This window comes from Aethalodelphis obliquidens, unplaced genomic scaffold, assembly GCF_003676395.1.
Source record: "Aethalodelphis obliquidens isolate GAN/ISIS:26980383/991018 unplaced genomic scaffold, ASM367639v1 scaffold43, whole genome shotgun sequence".
In the NCBI taxonomy this organism is placed as follows: Eukaryota; Metazoa; Chordata; class Mammalia; order Artiodactyla; family Delphinidae; genus Aethalodelphis; species Aethalodelphis obliquidens.
In genome coordinates, this window is record NW_020837987.1 from 10428919 (window position 1) to 10441569 (window position 12651).

The following is a 12651-nucleotide window of genomic DNA, read 5'->3' on the forward strand; positions in this document are numbered from 1 at the left end:
GTCGAGAAGATCTCGCGGGGCCGAACCGAGATCTCGTCTCGCGGGCTGCCGGCCGTGCGCATGCGCCGCAGGCTGGGCGCGCGAGAATCGAGCGTGAGCGCCGGGCTGAGCATGCGTTGATGTAGGTGGTTGGCTTCAGCAAGCCGGCGGGTTGCAGAGGGCAGTTGGGAGTGCGCGGCGACTCCGCTTCAGTACGCGTGCTCATCGCAGGGGGCGTACGTGGGCTTGCAGAGAAGCTGGGGAAGCGGGGCGGGGCGGGGACGCCGGAGGCTGTGGGTTCGAGTACCGCTTCAGCTGTGGTGTTGGCAGGACGCGGTGGGGTGGGACGGCAGGAAAGAATTTTAAGTGTCCCGGGCTGAGTGAGTGCTGAGAACACAGGCATGAATCAGAACTGGCGTAGGCCCTGGATGGGATCCCGGTCTGTGGAGGGAGACGGCTAGGGAATCAAATCACTTAGGAAAGGATGCGGATACGATTGGACCTTGAAGGGCAGGCAAGGACACTCCAGGCGAGGGAACCCCGGGAGAAAGGTCCAAACTGGCTTGGACTCATGGAGTTCCACTGGGGTGGGAGGTGAGGCAGCAGACATGGGCAGGTCAGATCCTGAAGAGATGTGAGACGTGGACTGGTGGGAAGAAGAGCACGTATAAACCCTTCGGGGGCTGCGGTGGAGGAGGGATACAGTGCTAAGAGTCAACAATTCAAACGCCTGCGGTGGGAACCCTGTGCGCGCCTAAGATGAATACCGGGCGGAGAGTGAGGCCCGCAAAGACCGCATGCGCTGTTAGCCCAAAGGCCTCCGCGACTTAGCTGAAGCGGGTGGTTGCCAATGGGAACGATAGATGCTTCAAGAGAAGAGAGAAGGGTATATATACATATACATATATTCATAGATATATAGGTGAGTGAGGAATTTACCATTTTTCATTTAAAATTACATTTGGGTACCTCCCCGGAGGTCCAGTGGTTAAGATTCGGCTTCCATTGCTTGGGGACACAGGTGGTCCCAGGTCGGGGAACTAAGATCCCACATGCTGCGTGACGTGGCCAAACAACAAAATTATATTTGGACAGGGAATACATGTACATTCTGACAAAAGTCGAGAAGTCCATGGGGTAGACAAGAAAAGTCCGTCTCCTCTCTGGTTCCCATATTCCATTCCTAGAGCACCGCTTCTCAGTTTCCTTCTGGAGCTACTGTTAGAGCAAAGCATTGGGGTTGACAGCTTGAGCCTGGCCAAGTTCCTTAACCTTTCTGCGTCTGTGTCCTGTTTCTACAATGGAGATGAGGGCACTGAATGATGATACTGGCAGAGTTAAATGGGTGACAGTGCCTAGAATAGTGCCTGGTGCATAGTAGCACTGTGTGTTGTCATTATTTTTTTTTATTTTTATTTTTTTGCGGTACTCGGGCCTCTCACTGTTATGGCCTGTGCAGAGCACAGGCTCCGGATGCGCAGGCTCAGCTGCCATGGCTCACGGGCCCAGCCGCTCCGTTGCATGTGGGATCTTCCCGGACCGGGGCACGAACCCGTGTCCCCTGCATCAGCAGGCGGACTCTCAACCACTGTGCCACCAGGGAAGCCCTGTTGTCATTATTTTGTGGTTTACGATGACAGTGATAGTGACTGAGTCTGAACTGCCCCCATCCCGTCCAGGCCTCATCCCTGCTGCCATTTTCTCAGCACGGGTGGCAGGTGGAACCATTTCTCCAGGCTGTCACAGGCTGGGTGAAAACAACCATCACACAGACTGAGTTGAGAGTCCTGTTGTTTGTGGATTCTCCAGAAGATTGTGGGTGTCTGGAATAGATACGCATGACAGGCCATCTTTGTGTTATGTCTGACATTATCCCCTTTAGCATCTTCATCTGTTAGGTCGAATCTGTTTTTCTTACCTGAATTTCTCAACCCCAGAGTAGCCTCACAAATGCCAGTTTCACCTCTGGGCAACCCTCAGAGGTGGAGATTTGACTTAAGGGAAAAGAAGGGGCTTGGCATTGGACCATGGGCCCACTGTATACTATATACATCACTGTAACCTTCTCCCCTCCTCATTTAACAGATGCAGAAAATGAGTCTGAGAGAGAAGAAGGGCCTTACTGAAGTACCCAGGGCCAGGAGGCATCAGGGCCTGGATTCAAACCCAACCCTGTCTCACTCTAGGGCGAGCTCACATTTTTTCCCTGGCATTGGGCAGCCTGCCTAGCGGTGAGTCAGTGGTGCAATCAGGCACCCAGAGAGCTGCTTTTATATAAATGGGATGGTGTGCTGTTGTGTGGATGTACCATACTTAACCATTACCCTATTGATAAACATTTAGGTTGTTTCTGAACTTCTGCTCTTACAAACGTTTGCCACAATGAATATCCTGTACATCTGACTGCATGTAGATGATAGTATTATCAATAGAATATCTCGTTTGAAGTAGAATTGCTGAGTCAAAGGGTACCTGCACAGGGAATTTTAAGAGCCCTTTGCCAAACGATCTATTCATTTCTCAAGTCACTTCTCTGTTCACTTCATTCATTCGTTTGTATCTACTGAACGAATTATGGAACTCTAGTCATCTGCCAGGACAGAGCACCTGCCCTACAGGAATGGATCTTCTAGTAGGGGCAGATGACGTCAGGTAAAAGATGCTTGGAAAAATCAGGATAAGGGAAGTGAGAGTGACATAGGTCACAGAGAGTGACAGGTGGTCAGGGAAGGCTGCTCTGAGGTGACATTTGAGCAGAAGCCTGAAAGATGGTAAGGGAATGAACCATAGGAAGATGCTAAAAAACAGTAAGTGGAAAGATCCCGAAGTGAGAATGGACCTGGGTGTTCAAGGATTATCAAGATGACCAGAGTGACCAGAGCAGAGTGGAAAAGGGGTAGAATTATTTAGGGATATAGCTGTAGAGAGGTCCAGGTTACATGGGGTCTTGTGGGCTATGGTAAGAGCTTTTGAATTTACTTACAAGTGTAACAGGAAGCCTTTGGAGGGCCATGAGCAAGGACAAGCATGTTGTGAGGTATGTTTTGTAAAGATTTCTCTAGTGTTATTCTCAAAAAGTAGTAACAGTGGTTCCCTGTGGGGGTGAAGGTTATAGGTAGATGTGGAGGAAAACGTCTTAAGACTTGCATGTTTTTGAACTATGTGACTCTTATCTATGCACAAAAAAGTTAAACCAGCACTGGCCGCCATGAGGAGAATGGGCTGCAGCTGGGCAGCAGTGGAAGCAGGAGATGAGGAAGCTGCTGTCTCTTCCCTGGACAAGAGATGACGATGACTCAGGAAGAGGGTTATGTGAGAGGAAGCATGAATCAGGAATGACTTAAAGGTTATCCTGAAGGTTTGGGCCTGACCCACTGGGTGAAGAGTGATGCTTTTTATCAAGATGGGGAGGAGTAGACTTGACGGGAAATTGACAAGCTTTGAACTGCTTAACTTTGAGATGCACACTGGACATCTCAAGTGGTCCAAGTAAGTGGTCGCACTAGGGCGAAGCCAGGGTTTGTAGATACAGAATTTTTACTGACTTTTCACTATGAAAATTTAAAAACACGCACAAAAGTTTTCTGGTATAAAGAACTCCCACATACCCACCACCCAGTGTGGAGAGCCATCACATTTTACTTATCTTATTTCTTCTATTTTCTTCTCCCACATATAAGCACACTTTTTCCTGGAGTTTCTGTATTATTTTTTAAGCTTTTAAGCAAACCTCAGATGTCCTGTCATTTTATCAATAACTATACAAGTGTGCTAAATTTTGAAGCTGTTAATATATAGATGACATTTAAAGCCCCGGAATTTGCTGAAACCATCCAGCCTGAGGGAGTAGGTTGAGCAGGGACTGGGCCCTGGGCCTCTCACATTTAGGAATCGGGGAAAGGACCAGCATCCTAGAGATGGAGCAGGAGTATCAGGAGAGGTGATAAACTGGGGCCGAGGAAACAGAGTTCCAAAAAGATGGTGATCGACTAGGGAGCAGAGATACAGAGCAGTAGCTGGAGGTGGACGTGGGGTCCACCATGGAGAAAACATGGCTGTCTCATCCCCCAGTCTTGTTGCAGGAGAATGGGGTGCAAGAAGATGGTCATGTCCCAGGCGAGTCCCAGGGACGGGCCATCAAGTGAGGGTCCTTGGTTTCACTCAGGAAAATTCAAGAGCGAGCCACAGTAAAGTGAAAGTAAGTTTATTTAGAGAGATACACATTCCATCGGCAGAATGCAGACCATCTCAGAAGGCAAGAGTGGCACTGGGGTGCGGGGGTGGTTAGTTTTTATGGGCTGGATAATTTCATAGGCTAACAAGTGAGAAGATTATTCCAAATATTTTGGGGAGGGGGCGGGGATTTCCAGGAATCGGGCCACCACCCACTCTTCGGCTTTTTATGGTCAGCCTCAGAACTGTTATGGTGCCTGTGGGTGTGTCACTTAGCATATGCTGATGTATTGCAACAAACGTATAATGAGGCTCAAGGTCTAGGGAAGTCAAATCTTCTGCCATCTTGGGCCTAGTAGGTTCTAAACAGTTTTAGTCGTATCCTCGAGGGGCTGTGTCATTCTTTTTTTTTTTGTTTTTTTTAATACTTATTTATTTATTTGGCTGCGCTGGGTCTTTAGTTGTGGCATGCATGCAGGATCTAGTTCCCTGACCAGGGATCAAACCCAGGACCCCTGCATTGGGAGCATGGAGTCTTAACCACTGGACCACCAGGGAAGTCCTGTGTCATTCTTTTAAAGGTTGTGTCCTGCCCCCTTCCCTCCTGTCTCAGTCTCACTATGTCATGGAAACTTCTCAATATCGTAATATGGAATCTATAAGGAAAAGTTTACAGGTACTTACTTTTCTTTATCTTTTTTGTTGTTGAGGTGTAACTTAAACGTGGCGAAGTGCAGAAAAGACACAGATCTTAAGAGTATTGGTCAATGAATTTTTACAAATCTATATAATCGTGTAACCACTAACCAGGTCAAGGTAGAGAACATTTCCAACGCCCCAGAAATTTCTCTTGGACCCTTTCCCTGTCAGCTCCCCCACTCCAGAAGCAGCCACTGATCTAATTCTGGTTACTATACGTGAGTTGTGTCTGCTCTTTTGAACTTGATATAAATGAAATCTTACAGCAGGTCTTCTGTGTTGTCTTCCTTCTTTAGCTCTTTGGTCTGTGAGAGTCTTTGCTGCTGTTGAATGTATCAGGAGTTTGTTCTATAAGAACTTACTTTTAAAGGATTTCCACATACAGGTTATTTTACAATGTGTAAAATAAAGACTCTGAATTTGAATTCGGGATGTTTTGCAGTTTGGAGAATACATAGTGGAGGATGTAAAGTGCTTAAAGTTCCTGTGGGCCGTTTTTGAGATGGGAGGAATGACAGCATGTTTGTATGCTGCTGGGAGTGATAGGGAAACCATGCAACTCAAATTGGAACCCACGTGCCAGGGCCAAACCCATACTGGGAATTGAACCCACGTCCTTTTATTTATTTTTTTGAATTTTATTTTCTTTATTTTTTATACAGCAGGTTCTTATTAGTTATCAATTTAATACATATTAGTGTATATATATCAGTCCCAATCTCCCAATTCATCCCACCACCACCACCACCCCGTTGGTGTCCATATGTTTGTTCTCTACATCTGTGTCTCTATTTCTGCCCTGCAAACCGGTTCATCTGTACCATTTTTCTAGTTGCCACATATATGCGTTAATATACAATATTTGTTTTTCTCTTTCTAACTTACTTCACTCTGTATGACAGTCTCTAGGTCCATGCATGTCTCTACAAATGACCCAATTTTGTTCCTTTTTATGGCTGAGTAATATTCCATTGTATATATGTACCACATCTTCTTTATCCATTCGTCTGTCAATGGGCATTTAGGTTGCTTCCATGTCCTGGCTATTGTAAATAGTGTTGCAATGAACATTGGGGTGCATGTGTCTCTTTGAATTATGGTTTTCTCTGGGTATATGCCTAGTGGTGGGATTTCTGGGTCATATGGTAATTCTATTTTTAGTTTTTTAAGGAACCTCCATACTGTTCTCCATAGTAGCTGTATCAATTTACATTCACACCAACAGTGCAAGAGGGTTCCCTTTTCTCCACACCCTCTCCAGCATTTGTTTGTAGATTTTCTGATGATGCCCATTCTAACTGGTGTGACACCTCATTGTAGTTGTGATTTGCATTTCTCTAATAATTAGTGACATTGAGCAGCTTTTCATGTGCTTCTTGGCCACCTGTATGTCTTCTTTGGAGAAATGTCTATTTAGGTCTTCTGCCCAGTTTTTGATTGGGTTGTTTGTTTTTTTAGTGTTGAGCTGCATGAACTGTTTATATATTTTGGAGATTAATCCTTTGTCCTTTGATTTGTTTGCAAATATTTTCTCCATTCTGAGGGTTTTCTTTTCATCTTGATTGTAGTTTCCTTTGCTTTGCGGAAGTTTTTCATTAGGTCCCCTTTGTTTACTTTTGTTTTTATTTCCATTACTCTAGGAGGTGGATCAAAAAAGATCTTGCTGTGATTTATGTCAAAGAGTGTTCTTTCTGTGTTTTCCTCTAAGAGTTTTATAGTGTTCAGTCTTACATTTAGGTCTCTAATGCATTTTGAGTTTATTTTTGTTTATGGTGTTAGGGAGTGTTCTAATTTCATTCTTTTACATGTAGCTGTCCAGTTTTCCCAGCACCACTTATTGAAGAGACTATCTTTTCTCCATTGTATATCCTTGCCTCCTTTGTCATAGATTAGTTGACCATGGGTGCGTGAGTTTATCTCTGGGCTTTCTATCCTGTCCCATTGATCTATATTTCTGTTTTTATGCCAGTACCATATTGTCTTGATTACTGTAGCTTAGTAGTATAGTCTGAAGTCAGGGAGCCTGATTCCTCCAGCTCCATTTTTTCCCCTCAGGACTGCTTTGGCTATTCGGGGTCTTTTGTGTCTCCATACAAATTTTAAGATTTTTTTGTTCTAGTTCTATAAAAAAATGCCATTGGTAATTTGATAGGGATTGCATTGAATCTGTAGATTGCGTTGGGTAGTATAGTCATTTTCACAATATTGATTCTTCCAATCCAAGAACATGGTATATCTCTCCATCTGTTTGTATCATCTTTGATTTCTTTCATCAGTGTCTTATAGTTTTCTGAGTACAGGTCTTTTACCTCCTTAGGTAGGTTTATTCCTAGGTATTTTATTCTTTTTGTTGCAGTGGTGAATGGTATTGTTTCCTTAATTTCTCTTTCTGATCTTTCGTTGTTAGTGTATAGGAATGCAAGAGATTTCTGTGCATTAATTTTGTATCCTGCAACTTTACCAAATTCATTGATTAGCTCTAGTAGTTTTCTGGTGGCATATTTACGATTCTCTATGTATAGTATCATGTCATCTGCAAACAGTGACAGTTTTACTTCTTCTTTTCCAATTTGTATTCCTTTTATTTCTTTTTCTTCTCTGATTGCCGTGGCTATATTGAATAATAGTGGTGAGAGTGGACATCCTTGTCTTGTTCCTGATCTTAGAGGAAATGCTTTCAGTTTTTCACCATTGAGAATGATGTTTGCTGTGGGTTTGTCGTATATGGCCTTTATTATGTTGAGGTAGGTTCCCTCTGTGCCCACTTTCTGGAGAGTTTTTATCATAAATGGGTGTTGAATTTTGTGTAAAGCTTTTTCTGCATCTATTGAGATGATCATATGGTTTTTATTCTTCAATTTGTTAATATGGTGTATCACATTGATTGATTTGTGTATATTTAAGAATCCTTGCATCCCTGGCATAAATCCCACTTGATCATGGTATATGATCCTTTTAATGTGTTGTTGGATTCTGTTTGCTAGTATTTTGTTGAGGATTTTTGCATCTATATTCATCAGTGATATTGGTCTGTAATTTTCTTTTTTTGTAGTGTCTTTGTCTGGTTTTGGTAACAGGGTGGTGGTGGCCTCATAGTATGAGTTTGGGAGTGTTCCTTCCTCTGCAATTTTTTGGAAGAGTTTGAGAAGGATGGATGTTAGCTTTTCTCTAAATGCTTGATAGAATTCATCTGTGAAGCCATCTGGTCTTGGACTTTTTGTTTGTTGGAAGATTTTTAATCACAGTTTCATTACTTGTGATTGGTCTATTCATATTTTTTAGTTCTTCCTGGTTCAGTCTTGGAAGGTTATACCTTTCTAAGAATTTGTCCATTTCTTCCAGGTTGTCCATTTTTGGGGCATAGAGTTGCTTGTTGTAGTCTCTTATGATGCTTTGTATTTCTGCAGTGTCTGTTGTAACTTCTCCTTTTTCATTTCTAATTTTATTGATTTGAGTCCTCTCCCTCTTTTTCTTGATGTGTCTGGCTAAAGTTTTATCAATTTTGTTTATCTTCTTAAAGAACCAGCTTTTAGTTTTATTGATCTTTGCTATTGTTTTCTTTGTTTCTATTTCATTTATTTGTGCTCTGACGTTTATGATTTCTTTCCTTCTACTAACTTTGGGTTTTGCTTGTTCTTCTTTCTCTAGTTCCTTTAGGTGTAAGGTTAGATTGTTTATTTGAGATTTTTCTTGTTTCTTGAGGTAGGCTTGTATTGCTATAAACTTCCCTCTTAGAAATGCTTTTGCTGCATCCCATAGGTTTTGGATCATCATGTTTTTGTTGTAATTTGTCTCTAGGTATTTTTTTATTTCCTCTTTGATTTCTTCAGTGATCTCTTAGTTATTTAGTAATGTATTGTTTAGCCTCCATGTGTTTATGTTTTTAATATTTTTTTTGCCTGTAATTGATTTCTAATCTCTTAGTGTTGTGGTCGGAAAAGATGCTTGATATGATTTCAATTTTCTTAAATTTACCGAGGCTTTATTTGCGACCCAAGATGTGATCTATCCTGGAAAATGTTCCATATGCACTTGAGAAGAAAGTGTAATCTGCTGTTTTTGGATGGAGTGTCCTATAAATATCAATTAAATCTATCTGGTCTATTATGTCATTTAAAGCTTGTGTTTCCTTATTAATTTTCTGTCTGGATGATCTGTCCATTGGTGTAAGTGAGGTGTTAAAGTCCCCACTATTACTGTGTTACTGTCAGTTTCCTCTTTTATAGCTGTTAGCAGTTGCCTTATATATTGAGGTGCTCCTATGTTGGGTACATATATATTTATAATTGTCATATCTTCTTCTTGGATTGACCACTTGATCATTATTTAGTGTCCTTACTTGTCTCTGGTAACATTCTTTATTTTAAAGTCTATTTTATCTGATATGGGTATTGCTACTCCAGCTTTCTTTTGATTTCCATTTGTATGGAATATCTTTTTCCATCCCCTCACTTTTAGTCTGTGTGTGTCCCTAGGTGGGTCTTCAGAGTGGGTCTCTTGTAGACAGCATATATATGGGTCTTGTTTTTCTTTTTTTGGTTTTTTGGGGTTTTTTTTTTTGCAGTACGCAGGCCTCTCACTGTTGTGGCCTCTCCCATTGCGGAGCACAGGCTCCGGATGCACAGGCTCAGCAGCCATGGCTCACGGGCCTAGCTGCTCCGCGGCATGTGGGATCTTCCCGGACTGGGACACGAACCCGTGTCCCCTGCATCAGCAGGCGGACTCTCAACCACTGCGCCACCAGGGAAGCCCTGGGTCTTGTTTTTGTATACATTCAGCGAGCCTGTGTCTTTTGGTTGGAGCATTTAATCCATTCACGTTTAAGGTAATTATCGACATGTATGTTCATGTTACTGTTTTCTTAATTGTTATGGGTTTGTTTCTGTGCGTCCTTTTCTTCTCTTGTGTTTCCCACTTAGAGAAGTTCCTTTAGCATTTGTTGTAGAGCTGGTTTGGTGGTGCAGAATTCTCTTAGCTTTTGCTTGTCTGTAAAGCTTTTGATTTCTCCGTCGAATCTAAATGAGATCCTTGCTGGGTAGAGTAATCTTGGTTGTAAGTTCTTCCCTTTCATCACTTTAAATATATTGTTCCACTCCCTTCTGGCTAGTAGAGTTTCTGCTGGGAAATCAGATGTTAACTTTATGGGAGTGCCCTTGTATGTTATTTGTTGTTTTTCCTTTGCTGCTTTCAATAATTTTTGTTTTTCTTTAATTTTTGTCAGTTTGATTACTATGTGTCTTGGCATATTTCTCCTTGGGTTTATCCTGCCTGGGACTCTCTGCGCTTCCTGGACTTGGGTAGCTATTTCCTTTCCCATGTTAGGGAAGTTTTTGACTATAATCTCTTCAAATATTTTCTTGGGTCCTTCCTCTCTCTCTTCTCCTTCTGGGACCGCTATAATGAGAATGTTGGTATGTTTAATGTTGTCCCAGAGGTCTCTTAGGCTGTCTTCATTTCTTTTCATTCTTTTTTCTTTATTCTGTTCTGTGGCAGTGATTTCCACCATTCTGTCTTCCAGTTCACTTATCCATTCTTCTGCCTCAGTTCTTCTGCTTTTGATTCCTTCTAGTGTATTTTTTACTTCAGTTATTGTATTGTTCATCTCTGTTTGTTTTTTCTTTTTTTTTGTTTGTTCTTTAATTCTTCTAGATGTTTATTCTTTAATTCTTCTAGGTCTTTGTTAAACATTTCTTGCATCTTCTCGATCTTTGCCTCCATTCTTTTTCCGAGGTCCTGGATCATCTTCACTATCATTATTCTGAATTCTTTTTCTGGAACGTTGCCTATCTCCACTTCATTTAGTTGTTTTTCTGGGGTTTTATCTTGTTCCTTCATCTGGTACAAAGTCCTCTGCCTTTTCATCTTGTCTGTCTTTCTGTGAATGTGGTTTTCCTTCCACAGGCTGCAGAATTGTAGTTCCTCTTGCTTCTGCTACCTGCCCTCTGGTAGATGAAGTTCTCAAAGAGGCTTGTGAAAGCTTCTTGATGGGAGCAACCGGTGGTGGGTAGAGCTGGGTGTTGCTCTGGTGGGCCTAGCTTAGTAAAACTTTAATTGGCTTGTCTGCTGATGGGTGGGGCTGGGTTCCCTCCCTGTTGGTTGTTTGGCCTGAGGTGACCCAGCACTGGAGCCTACCCAGCTCTTTGGTGGGGATAATGGCGGACTCTGGGAGGGCTTGTGCCAAGGAGTACTTCCGAGAACTTCTGCTGCCAGTGTCCTTGTCCCCATGGTGAGCCACAGCCACCCCCCACCTCTGCAGGAGACCCTCCAACACCAGCAGGTAGGTCTGGTTCAGTCTCCTATGGGGTCACTGCTCCTTCCCCTGGGTCCCAATGCACACACTACTTTGTGTGTGCCCTCCAAGAGTGGAGTCTCTGTTTCCCCCAGTCCTGTCAAGTCCTGCAATCAAATCCCACTAGCCTTCAAAGTCTGATTCTCTAGGAATTCCTCCTCCTGTTGCCAGACCCCCAGGTTGGGAAGCCTGACGTGGAGCTCAGAACCTTCACTCCAGTGAGTGTACTTCTGTGGTATAAGTGTTCTCCAGTTTGTGAGTCACCCACTCAGCGGTTATGGGATTTGATTTTATTGTGATTGCGCCCCTTGTACCGTCTCATTGCAGCTTCTCCTTTGCCTTTGGATGTGGGGTGTCTTTTTTTGGTGAGTTCCAGTGTCTTCCTGTCGATGATTGTTCAGCAGTTAGTTGTGATTCCAGTGCTCTCACAACAGGGAGTGAGCTCACATCCTTCTACTCCGCCATCTTCCCCATGGCCTTTTAATTGATATGACACACCTGGTCTCAAGGCTTAATGAAGCTCAGGTTCTTGATGTCTCCTTGCAGAAAAAATTCAGTGAGAGACAAAGTGATATGTGAGAAGTGGATTTATTTAGAGAGAAACACACTCCACAGACAGAGTGTGGGCCATCTCAGAAGGCGAGAGGCCCTGAAATATGGGGTGGTTAATTTTTATGGACTGGGTAATTTCATAGGCTAATGAGTGGAAGGATTATTCCATCTATTTCAGGGGAATGGGCGTGGATTTCCAGGAATTGCACCACAGCACACTTTTTGACCTTTTATGCTTGTCCTCAGACCTGTCATGGTGCTGGTGGGTGTGTCATTTAGCATATGCTAATGTATTACAATGAGCATATAATGAGGCTCAAGTTCCACTGGAAGTTGAATCTTCCGCCATCTTGGACTTAGTTGGTTCTAACGTCCTTTGGCTATGTCATTCTTTTAAAGGTTGTGCCCTGCCCCTTGCCTCCTGTTTCAATAGCAGGGAAAATGGATGAGGCAGGAGACTTAGGACCCAGGCCCTCAAGGAGGCGAGAGAGGGTGCAGCCTGGTTGCAAGTGGAGACAGGGCTTGGACTTGAACTGAAGGAGGGCCAGCTCATCCTGGTAGAAGAAAGGAAAGTGTTACCATTTGACATTGCCTCCAAATTGTGAAAAGCACTCTCCTAGTTTTTATATGTAAGCAGTAATCCCACACAGCAGCAAAGCTCAAAACAGGTCCTTGGACTGCAGTCTGGTGTTGATGTAGACGATACAGCTTCCTTCACCAACCATCATAAAGAACTGGACAAATACTGGCCATGTTTGTTCTACATGGTTGGGGCAAAAGGGCCAAGAGAGTGGTGGGCAATTACAACAGAGAATCTTTGGGAGGGAAGAGCCCTGTGGCTGGAGCAGCTGTGATACTGTGATTTATAATAAATATGTATTTGGTCTTTGTCCCCTGAGTCTGGAACAGAGCTCCTAAACCCTTTGGAACGGGGTAATAAGGGTGTGTTTTGTTATGTT

General features: G+C 43.2%; 1 protein-coding gene across 1 annotated transcript in view; it reads left to right on the forward strand.

Moving 5' to 3' along the window:
• Positions 1–12651, forward strand: part of ZNF283 (zinc finger protein 283) — an 83970-nt gene that overhangs the window by 135 nt on the left and 71184 nt on the right. The window contains exon 2 of the mRNA XM_027079776.1: positions 2065–2210. The gene's annotated coding sequence lies outside the window, so the exon portion shown is untranslated. The remainder of the gene's footprint in view (positions 1–2064; positions 2211–12651) is intronic.